We start from the raw sequence: 10,287 nt of genomic DNA, 5'->3' as shown, positions 1-10,287 counted from the left end.
GCGAGGGTCCCACGAGCTGCAGTTAAGTCGCTGGCCACCTGTCTTATGTAGCTCAGATTCCCCTTCTGTGCTCCCAAGGTTGTCAGGATGTAGCTCCTTAGGCCTGTAGGTGTGAGGTCTCTGCTTTCCAGCTGGCTGTCAACTGGGGCCTCTCTCAGCAACTAGAAGTCACTCATGATTCCTGGGGTGTGACCCTCTTACAAGACAGCTTGTATCTTCATGGTCAGAAGGAGGCTCCTTCTCTCCAGTCTGCTCAAAACAGCACAGTGCAGTGACATGCCCTGACGCCAATGGAGAATGACCGTGCCGCTCGGGCCATAGTCTGGGGCCGGGAGCAAGGCCCAGGTCCACTGGCATCAAGGGCAGGGGCCACACAGGGCTCAACTTAAAATCCGGTTGACCACACTTGGCTGATGGGACAGCAGCCAGCTTGACACAGGCAGACGTGGGAAAAGCGCTTGCATGATTGTCCTGGGCTGGGCTCTTGGAGGGAGGGGAGAGCCATGTGAAAAATGCCGAATCATCCCAATGGAAGCGTCGACCAGGGTAGAGCCTGCCCAGCTGTGACCCGGGAAGAGCCCAGTCAACACGAGCAGCCCTGCCCACTGACCTGCAGCTGCCAACATGCATGAGCACGCCCAGGGCTGCCAGCTGGCCATGAGCTCACGAGCAGCAATAAGTGCTTGTTGATTTTAACGGCAAGGTTAGGTGATCTGTTGGGTGAGCACCGCGTGTTAATAGATAACAGAGTTACCCACTCTTTGCCAAGCACCATGTTGGTTTTTCCATGCATGCTTTCTCATTTGCTTCTCAAAACAGCCCTTCAGGATGGTTTTGGTCTAGTTTATATTTTCAAAATTGATGTGGGTGAGCAAAGGACACAAAAACATTGATTCAAAAAAAACTTGTTCCCCCAATGTTTATTGCAGCACTATTTATAATAGGTAAAACCTGGAAACAACCCAAATGCCCAAAAATAGATGACTGGATCAAGATGTGGTCTATACACACCATGGAGTACTATTCAGCCATCAAAAAGATAAACTCATGCCATTCGCAGCAACGTGGATGGAGCTAGAAGGAATCATGCTCAATGAAAAAAGCCAGAAGGGAAAAGAAAAATATCGGATGGGTTCACTTATAGCAGGAATACAGGGGAACCAAATAAGACATCAGTGTAAAAAATAACAGCACAGAACACAACAAAGCAAAAACAGACAATTATAAACCAGAGACACCCTGCCGGGGAGGAGCAGAGAGAGGGGTCAGAGGGAGGAGGGAGGAGCACAGGGGACTGTGGTGATGGGGACTGCACCTGGGGGGAGCAAACATTGTTTAAAAATGAACAATGATGTAAAAAAAAAAAAGGTTAAAAAATTAATGTGGCGGAGGCTCTCAAGGCAGTGATCGCCAAAGACCAACAAGCACATGTGAAGATGGTCAACGCCGCCGCTCAAGGGAAGCAAAGCCACCCGGGGTGCCACCGCCCGCCCCTGCACGTGGCAACAACCAGAAAACTAGACAATAACAAGTGTTGGCAGGAATGAGAGGAAACCGGAGCGTTTGTGCACTGATGTGGGCATGTAGGATGGGGCAGCTGCACGCAGGGCGGCGATTCTGTAAAAAGTGAGATGGAGCCGGCATAGGAGCGAGTGCACCCGCTGGTGGGCATGGACCCCCGAGCTCGGAAAGGGACGCTAAGAAACATTTTCTGCCTCTGTTTACACCAGCATCAGTCACGGCAGCCAGGAGCTGGGGCCCACCAAGTGCTCGGCTGCAGGTGAATAGACAAACAGGATGAGGTTTAAGCAAACACACGTGCTGTTCAGCCTGGAGAAGGGGGGGCGTCCATGACATGTGTGACATTCTGGGTGAATGGAATTGAGGGTGCGTTGAGAGTTGCTACCACAAGAGTGAGCCCTGGGGACACCCCTCAGGCCAAGTGAAACAAGCCAGTTATCTAAAGGACAGATGCTGTGCGGTCCCGCTGTGAGAGGCGCCGGGACTCCTCGCATCCTCAGAGGCTGGATGCAGAACGTGGGGCCAGGGTGGGGGTGGGGCGCAATGGGGAGCGGGTGTATCATGAGTATAGACTTATATTGCAAGATGGAAAAAGGTTCTGGAAATAGCTTAAGAAGGTGACACAACAATGTGAAAGTCCTTCATACCCGGACATGCACGGAACAGCGGTGCAGACAGTAAATGTGATGTGTATTTTATCACAGATTTTAAAAAAGGGTTATGATTCTTGCCTTGTCTTTTTGAAAAGAAAAATTCTCCTGCCAAATCCTGCCTCTTTTCCCAGATAGCCACCTGCAGGGTAAATGAAGTTGGTCAGGCTCTTACACCATTGGCCTCTGTGGGCCATCACTGCGGCCTTTTCTTGTTGACATAGTGGGTGCGCACCTGCCGGACCATGGACACCTGAGCGTGGGTGTGTGCGCATGTGCAAGTGGGCACACCTGCGCCTGAAGGTCGGGGCTTTAAGGGCAGCGTTACTCAGAGACAGGGGAATGGCTACGAGAGGAGTGATGGCTCCAAGAGGACGAGGCCACCAGAGAAAGCCCAGAGAAGAGTAAAGGGTCACAGGGGCGTCAAGTTGCTGCCTCCCCACTGGCTGGTTGCCCTGTATACTAGTAAAACACAATGGGGATAATGCCAAAGGTTCCCAAATTCTCTTTCAAGTTGCTGATGGTGACCCTACCTGGCCCGGGCTGGCTGCAAAACACCATTTTTCCCAGTGGGTCCTTCTGTGTATCGTGGTTAATATTTTGTCAGTGACACCCTTTCTCTAAGGGGAGACGATGTCCTCGAGCACACAGACCCTGAGTCGGCCTGCTGGGCGCAGAGCTGGGCCCACCAACAGGACGTGCCGTCTTGGCAACGTGGTTTCGCTTCCTGGAGCTGCAGGTGCCTCCTTTGGCCAAATCAAGGTAATCCTAGCACCAACCTCCTGGCATTGCTGTGAGGAGGGAGGGAGCGCACATGCGGGAATACTGGGCACAGTGGCAGCAAGAAGCAGCCCCCGGGAGAAGTCAGCTGCTGTTGGAACCTGATAAAAGGTCCCACCTACCGAGTGAGCCCAGGAAACACCATGGAGACTCGTCCTTATGCAGAACACGAAGAACACAACTAAGAATGTTGGCAACTGAAAACACAGCATATGGTTTCATACCTATTGTGTAGTCGTAAGAACAAAGGATGTATTCTTTTCCTTTGGGTTGGTTTTCAGAAAGAAGGGAAAATTGTCCACAAAGTCTGGGCACCGTGAAAGTGCGTCACAGTGCAAAGGTTTCCACTGTCGAGTGGCTGAATCGGTGTCAGGGGAACAGGGCAAGGCCCTGGGTCCCTGCCCTGCTCCCCTCTGGGGCCCGGGACCTTCCTCTGATACGTGATGGCTCGTATCGTGAGCTCTCGCTCAGAACAGGAGGACTGTGAGGGTGGCCTGTGTCGGGCTCGCCCGCGCCTGGCAGGAGAGGCTCTCCTGAGCACCCGCAGGATCGACTCCACCCGGCCGAGAGCACTTGGGGGACATTCTCCCTAAGAATGCGGAAAGAAGTTTACTCTTGAGAACACAACTTTTTTTTCTTCAGAGTCATTTAGTCATGCACACAAGAGCTGGGGTGCAGGCCCGAGGTGAGGATGGTGAGAGGATTCCCCAGAGACAGAGTGGGGAGCGGAACAGGCAGATTGACCGAGGGGAGCAGGGGGTGAGACAGGAGAGGTCTGCTGCGCCATGTGGGATGCTCCCTGGCCGGCTGGGGATTGAACTCGTGCTGCAGAGGCTGCGGACAGCTTCATAGTGTGCGTCCTAGCCCCAAGCACCACCAGGGAGGCCCCTCCATGATTTCCTCTTATTCGCTTAAGGAAAGCAGGCCCTCCAATAACATTGTTACAATGCCGTTTAATTCAACCATGATTACAATCCCAGCCACCATGGAAGGGAAGGACCTTACTCCAGGATGCTCTTTCCTTCAAAGTCGTTCTGCTTAAAGTCGCATTTCCAAGAACCTGTGGATGACCCTGGGGACTCAGCGCATTTCTGTGTGAGAATCTCCTCTAGGTAACCTGAGCCAGGCAGGTTTCACCTGCGCCAGGTGTGGGTCTCCTGAACAGGGAGATGGCGGCTGAAGAGCGGTTGGGGACAGCAGGCCGGGAAGCCCCCCGTGTGGCGGTGGTTCTGCCTTCCTCCGCGGAGAACCCCGAGTGGAGGCTCAGAGACACCGAGCACAGCAGCCAGGCCGTTTCCTCTGTGCCTCCGGGAACATGACTGATCTGCACAACAGAGAACAGATGTGGTTTGGCCAGGGTCTGTTCCAGGGGTCCAGAACATGGAAGGGGCAACCGCCACTCCCTGAACCCTCCCAACTCAATTTGTCAAAGAGGGAGCTCCCTGGAGGTCAGGGTGATGTGCCCAAGTTCATGCAACAGTGAAGTGGCAGGGCTGGCATCCAGATGCCAGGCTCCTGGAGCAGCTGCACTTCTGGGTCACAGCCTCTGGGAAACCCCCCCCCCCATGTGAGTCCCATGCTTGGCGTGTGCAAGGCCCCATCAGAGCTGGCACGAGGAGGGGCCCTGGCAGGCCTCCTGGGTTGCTCTGTTCACCCTCATGAGGACTGTAAACGCCACCCCAGGTGCCACTCCCGGTCTTGCAGCTGCAGCAGCACTTGGCTTTCTTCCTCCACCAACTGGGAATAGTCACCTCTGGAAGTCATTTGATCACTTCTGTTCACAACTCGCTCAAGAAGCTTTGCTGCTGAGTTCCAAGTTTTCCATCCAAACAACTATATAAGTAGAGAGGTCCCTGATTCCAGCCAAACCCTAAATTGCCACACTCCTTCCCCAAGGACAGAAAGCGAATGTGTCTGCACTGAGGCTGGGTTGCAGGGATGAGTCAAGTTCGGCGGAGGCGCCGATTGCTTTGGGGAGCAGGACGGTACTTGGCTTCATTCTCTTGTTCTTCGTGGCTCTGGGGACACTTGGGGTTTACTGCTCATGATAAGCCTCGGCAGAGGGGATTTGGGCCTCACCATTTCCCCCCTCATGTAGGTCCAGTGGATTCAGGTCAGTCCCAGAAACACTCACTGCCCACTGTGTCCAAGCCCTGAGGCAGGCGGCAGGGCACCTGGAGTAGGGTGTGAGCATACATAGGTAGGTACCCCTGGGCTGAGACTGGGCTTATAAGGGCGGTGTCACGGGTCTTCCCTGGGGCGGGCACTCTCCTAGCCCAGGGTAGGGCCCAACATCCTAGCCCAGACATCAGAGCCGGTAGGTTCCAGGGACCTGGCAAATCTGGGTCCCGCCCCCCCACCCGCCTGTGCCTTCAGGCGCTTTTCTCAGCCTTGCTGTGCTCCAGATGCGATGAACCCAACACGCCTGCAGAGGTGAAGTCAAGGGCATTTAGTGTCCTGTGGATGGGAAAATCCCTGAAGTCCTGATTCTGGCGGTCTGCAGAGTAACTGTGGGTTCTGTCGCCCCAGGGGAAACGCCTGGTGATTCTGCAGGAGGGGGTCATGCTGTGTTAGTCCTTGGGAAGCTCCCTGCGGGGGGGCTGTCTGGCCGCCTGTAGGGGCAGGAAGGGATGGGGCAGGATCTCTATGATCGGGCAGGTGGGTGAGGGAGAGTCCTGGAGCCCTCCGTGGCTTTTGCAGGCTTGTATTGGGATTTCCCAGGTGCACGGCAGGCACGGCAGGGGCTCTGTGCCCTCAGCGAGGCTTCACTCTTTCTGGGCTCTCTGGTGTTCTTTCTCTGCGGCTGGTTGTAGGGTAAAGAAAATGTCAGGCTTTTCTGCCCTCCTGCCATCAGGATAGATGATGGATCCTTGTCCTGAATGCATGCCTGATGGCGGGCACCTGGAATAGGGTGTGGGCCTAGGTAGATGGGATTCAGCTGAGCTAAGACTGTGCTTTTAAGGGCGGCGTCACGGGGACGCCAGCAGCAGTAGAAGCAGCAGCAGCAGCAGCAGCAGCAGCAGCAGCAGCAGCAGCAGCAGCAGCAGCAGCAGCAGCAGCAGCAGCAGCAGTAGTAGAAGGCCTCCCAGCCCCCCAGCCAGCACCCCTGCCTGCCATATGCCTGGTGAACCCCAATAAAAAACCTGCAAAACCACTGAGGACTCTGACTCCTCCTTTACCCGGTCTGCATGGGATCAGAAAACCTGCACTGTGTCCTGTCCTGCCCTTACACTGGTGCTCTCGCTCTCTCTCGCTCTCTTGTGGTTCTTTCGCTCTGCTGTTCCTTTGGCGTCCTCGTGACACCGCCCTTCTAAGCCCAGCCTCAGCCCAGGTGTACACACCTCCGCATGCCCACACCAGGTGCCTGCCATCAGGCACGCGTTCAGGAACGCAGGGATCCCTCATCAATCCTGACGGTGGGAGGGCAGAAAAGCCTGAATACTTTTACCTTACCCTACCCCGCCTTTGGCAGGTGTGCGCCTTTGGTCGGGGGACGAGAGGGTGGCACGTGGCCTGGACAGTGTCCCTGTGGGAGTGCCCAGTCCAGCCCTGGGGCCACCCCGACACCTGCAGGTGCTCGCAGCTCCTGTCCCACTCTGGAGGCGGTGGTCCGAATACTCATTTGTGGGGCCTGACGCAGTCCAGCACTGGGTCCATGATGGGCTGCAGGAGGGGTGTCTAGGGGCTCTCTTTGTCCCTCTTTGCTCGGCTCGGCTCCTCTGGTTCTAGGGATGGTTTCTTTCCTCTCTCTGGGGAGCGCAGGGCTGGCAAGGGGTGGGAGGGGCGGGTGGTGCAGGATGGCCTGGAGCACAGACAGTTTCCCTTGGACACCAGCAGTTGGAGGGACACACATGCCATTCCCCTTGGAGACAGCTTTTCCTGGGGCCTCTGATGAGGTGATGCTCTTCACTTGGGGGGTGGAGCAGAGAGCATCTGGGGAAAGGCAGGGGTGCATTTTAATTCCTTGCAGAGCTGTGGCTCCTGCAACCCAGCTCAAGCCCTGCCTTGTGAAGAGGCTCCTGAGAACGAGCAGGCTCCTTGCAAATGAGCAGCTGGTGGGTCAGTTCCAGGGAGGGGAGACAGGCAAGGCCAAGCAGGAACCAATCCCCGTCCAGCTGAAAGGGGGCCCCCGAGGTCCCCTGAGTGCGTTAGGGAGCCACTGTGAGCAGGGGCAGGCTCAGACGACGTGGACATGAGGCCATTCGCCGATCTAGTCCCTGTGCTGGTCACTCAGCTGGATGAGATGCCCCGAGGAAGGAGCTGGTTGTCCCTGCACATTGAGCCCTAAAGCAGGACAGGGCGGCCTGCTGGTCAGAGCCCAGCCCAGGGCTATCGATAGCGATTCCATCCATTCACTTTTCTTCACCCAGCACATGTTTTGGGGGCACTGACCGTGGGGCAGGCACTTAGCTAGACGCTGAGGACACAAGTAGTTACTGTCTACATCAGGGTGTTCCGCTTTGAGGGTGACAGGGAGAGGCTGACCCCGCAGTGGCCGGCAAAGGCTCCACCCCCAACAGGACACAGGTCAGTCCGAGTCCACTGGTTCTTCGCAACATGCACCTGAGACAAATTAGAGAACAAGAGCTCATTTCTGGCTACTGAGAAATCTCAAAACAACACAAACACTTGGCATTCAGTGTAAAGCATCTCAGTGGAGCCACTAAGTTTGGCTGCTTGTGGGGACTCAGAAAAGATGGTTCTGGAAAATGAGCCAAAACTTTTGGGGAGGAGAGGAGTTGGGGGGAGCCTGTGGGGGTGGGGAGGGGCCGCAGGCTGCGGGGCCTGGGTGTCCGGCTCTCTGAGGGGGGGCAGGAGGCAGGGAGGGCAGGAGAGGAAACGTGGGGAACTCCTGCAGCCCCTGCATGGATGGCCCCCACTTCAGCCAAGACACTTTCATAAACAGGGTCGCCAGGGTCACCCCGAACTAGCCCAGTGCCCAGAAGCTAGAAACTCCAAGGACCTTGCAGCCCACAGCCGGGAAGAGAAAACAAGCCCGAAGCACAGCTGTCTTCCAGACACCCGCGCGTGCTCCACTGCCCTCCGGCGGCCAAGGCCAGGTGCAGCCCCAGGTCCCAACAAGCCCTCCCACTGGGCTCTGCTCACTTGGTAATAAACAGATTTATTGCTCGGCACTTCCCGTACCTGCCTTTCCCGGACTTGGCAGACGTCGTCTCACTGTGACGTTCTCGTTCTCCAAACATCCACCCGCAAATAACTGCTGCCTGCCCGTCCACCCGCCTTCCGCCACCCGCCGGGACCCACGCCCTGCTGGACGCTCAGCCCTGCCTCTCTGTCTTCCCAGGCGCCCCACCAGCTCCAGGGGGCGGCGGCGTGTTTAATAGAGAGGAAGGACATCATGAGAACAAAACCCAAGGGGCCACATGCACTGTCAGGGGCTGGTGGGCGCAGCACGCACGCTCGCCTCTGCGGACACTGGTGGAGGAGCCGTGCGGAGCGGAGGTGACAGCCAGTCTAGCAGTCTGTGGTAGGGGCAGCTCTCCCGCCGCCTGCAACAGGTCTTTGGGCCTGGGATTGTGGTGATAACACCACCGCCCCCTCTGTGTGGGGGGCAGATGAACCTGGTAAGGTGGTGAGTCCTGCACCCCCGCCTGACATCCAGGGGTTACAACCCGCCCCTGAGCCAGGCCGAGGGGGACAGCAGGGGAGGAAGGTGTCAGGCTGAGCTCTCAGCTCACCACGGGCCTTAGATCCAACCTGAACACACTGACTGTCCAAACACGTCAGACAGCGGGGGCCAGTGGCACAGGACCTGGGTACCGCACAGGGCTGGGATGGAGCTGGCCCCCCTGCTGACTGCTGCTCTGTCAGTCCTTGTGCCCACTGAGGTCCCTGTTGGTTAGCTTACTGGCCAGCTAGTGACCGCAATGTCCCCAGACCACAAGCCTCACAGACTGTGCCAGCGGGCTCTGTGTGTGACGGGGTACACCTTCGACGCCCCTGCTCTCAGTTCGTGACTCTGCCTTAGCCTTCACTTTCTACTCACACCAGACCTCAAGGTCAGTGGGAGGTGAGTGCTTGGAGCCTGCACGCTGGGTCTTTCCTGGGCCCACAGAGAGTGTGTGAGTGAGTGAGTGAGTGTGTGTGTGTGTGTGTGTGTGTGTGTGTGTGTGTGTGTGTGGTCTTCTGGAACCCCAGGAGCATGCTGGAAGTTGCAAACTCCTCTATCATCTCTCCCTCTGCTTTTCCTTACACTATGTGGCCACTTGCTGTGCCCACCGCTCCCACAGCTGGCAGGTTGGACAGTTGCACTCACAGTTTCCCACCAATGCCCCAGGACAAAGGCCGCTCCCCTGGGTGTGCTGAGTCCAGTTCCGCGAACACAGCCTGCAAATGGGGTTTCCAGCAAACTGCCTGATGGCCAATTCAGCAGCGCTTAGAGAAGGAGGCTTTGGGGACTGCAGCAGCCCTGCCCCCGCCAGGCTGCCGGTCCTCACTGTGATTTCAGCTGTTGGTGCTCAAGCCTGCAGTGGGGCTGGGAGGGAAGGTTTGGAATAAGGCAAGTTAAAATGCCACATGCCTCCCACCACCACTTCTTCTCCCCTTAAACAGAGATTCAGTCTTTTTAAAAAAAAAAAAAAACAAAAAGCAAAAAACAAATGTTTCCCAGGCTGTTGTGAGCCTGTGTGTTTCATTTCCAGATTTTGGAATTCATTGATTTTTGACAGTGTTTACCAATTTCTTGTTGCTTTTACGGAGGAGCAGATTTCTGCCCTTCTCACTGATGTCACCCTCCCAGTAATTCCTAGGAACAACCGATTTAATGCTTTTGCATCATGTCTGCTGGGGCAACTCCCCCAATCTTTGCCTGCTTTGCCAGAAACCCACCAGCCTCAGGCCAGGAAGTTTCTTGATGCAAATCAAGAGAAAGGGCATGGGGTCACCTGGGGCAAGAGGCACTTAGAAGCTATTCTCTGTTTTGCAGCCCTCCCTCTTTTTCCAAATCCATGGTGAAATTGTAATGGGTGTGGAGCTCAAATACATTTCATTTAAATTTCAAAAGATTTGAGCACGAAGGATCAGCAGCTGCCTGGAATCTGCAGCCAGGCTTGGGTGTGCATGCACGATGAGAAATGGACTCTTCTCTGGAATATCTCTGCGTTCAGTGGAGAAATAAAAGGATGTGATTAAGGTAGATGAGGCGAGGGGCCCGACAGTGACATCTTGAAATTGTAGAGGCCCTTGATGCTGGCTGTGGCAGGGCAGCACCCAGGCCCCTTCCACCTTGTGCCTTCCTCTTCCACGAGCCCCTCTGGTCCTCTCCACTCAGTGTGGAAGTGGGGGGGACATTAGTGGGTTTGCTCTGAAGGGGTGC

This window comes from Talpa occidentalis, unplaced genomic scaffold, assembly GCF_014898055.3.
Source record: "Talpa occidentalis isolate TD23 unplaced genomic scaffold, MPIMG_talOcc4v2.1, whole genome shotgun sequence".
NCBI lineage: Eukaryota > Metazoa > Chordata > Mammalia > Eulipotyphla > Talpidae > Talpa > Talpa occidentalis.
The sequence above is the reverse complement of the archived record's forward strand: the minus strand, read 5'-3'. Positions refer to the sequence as shown.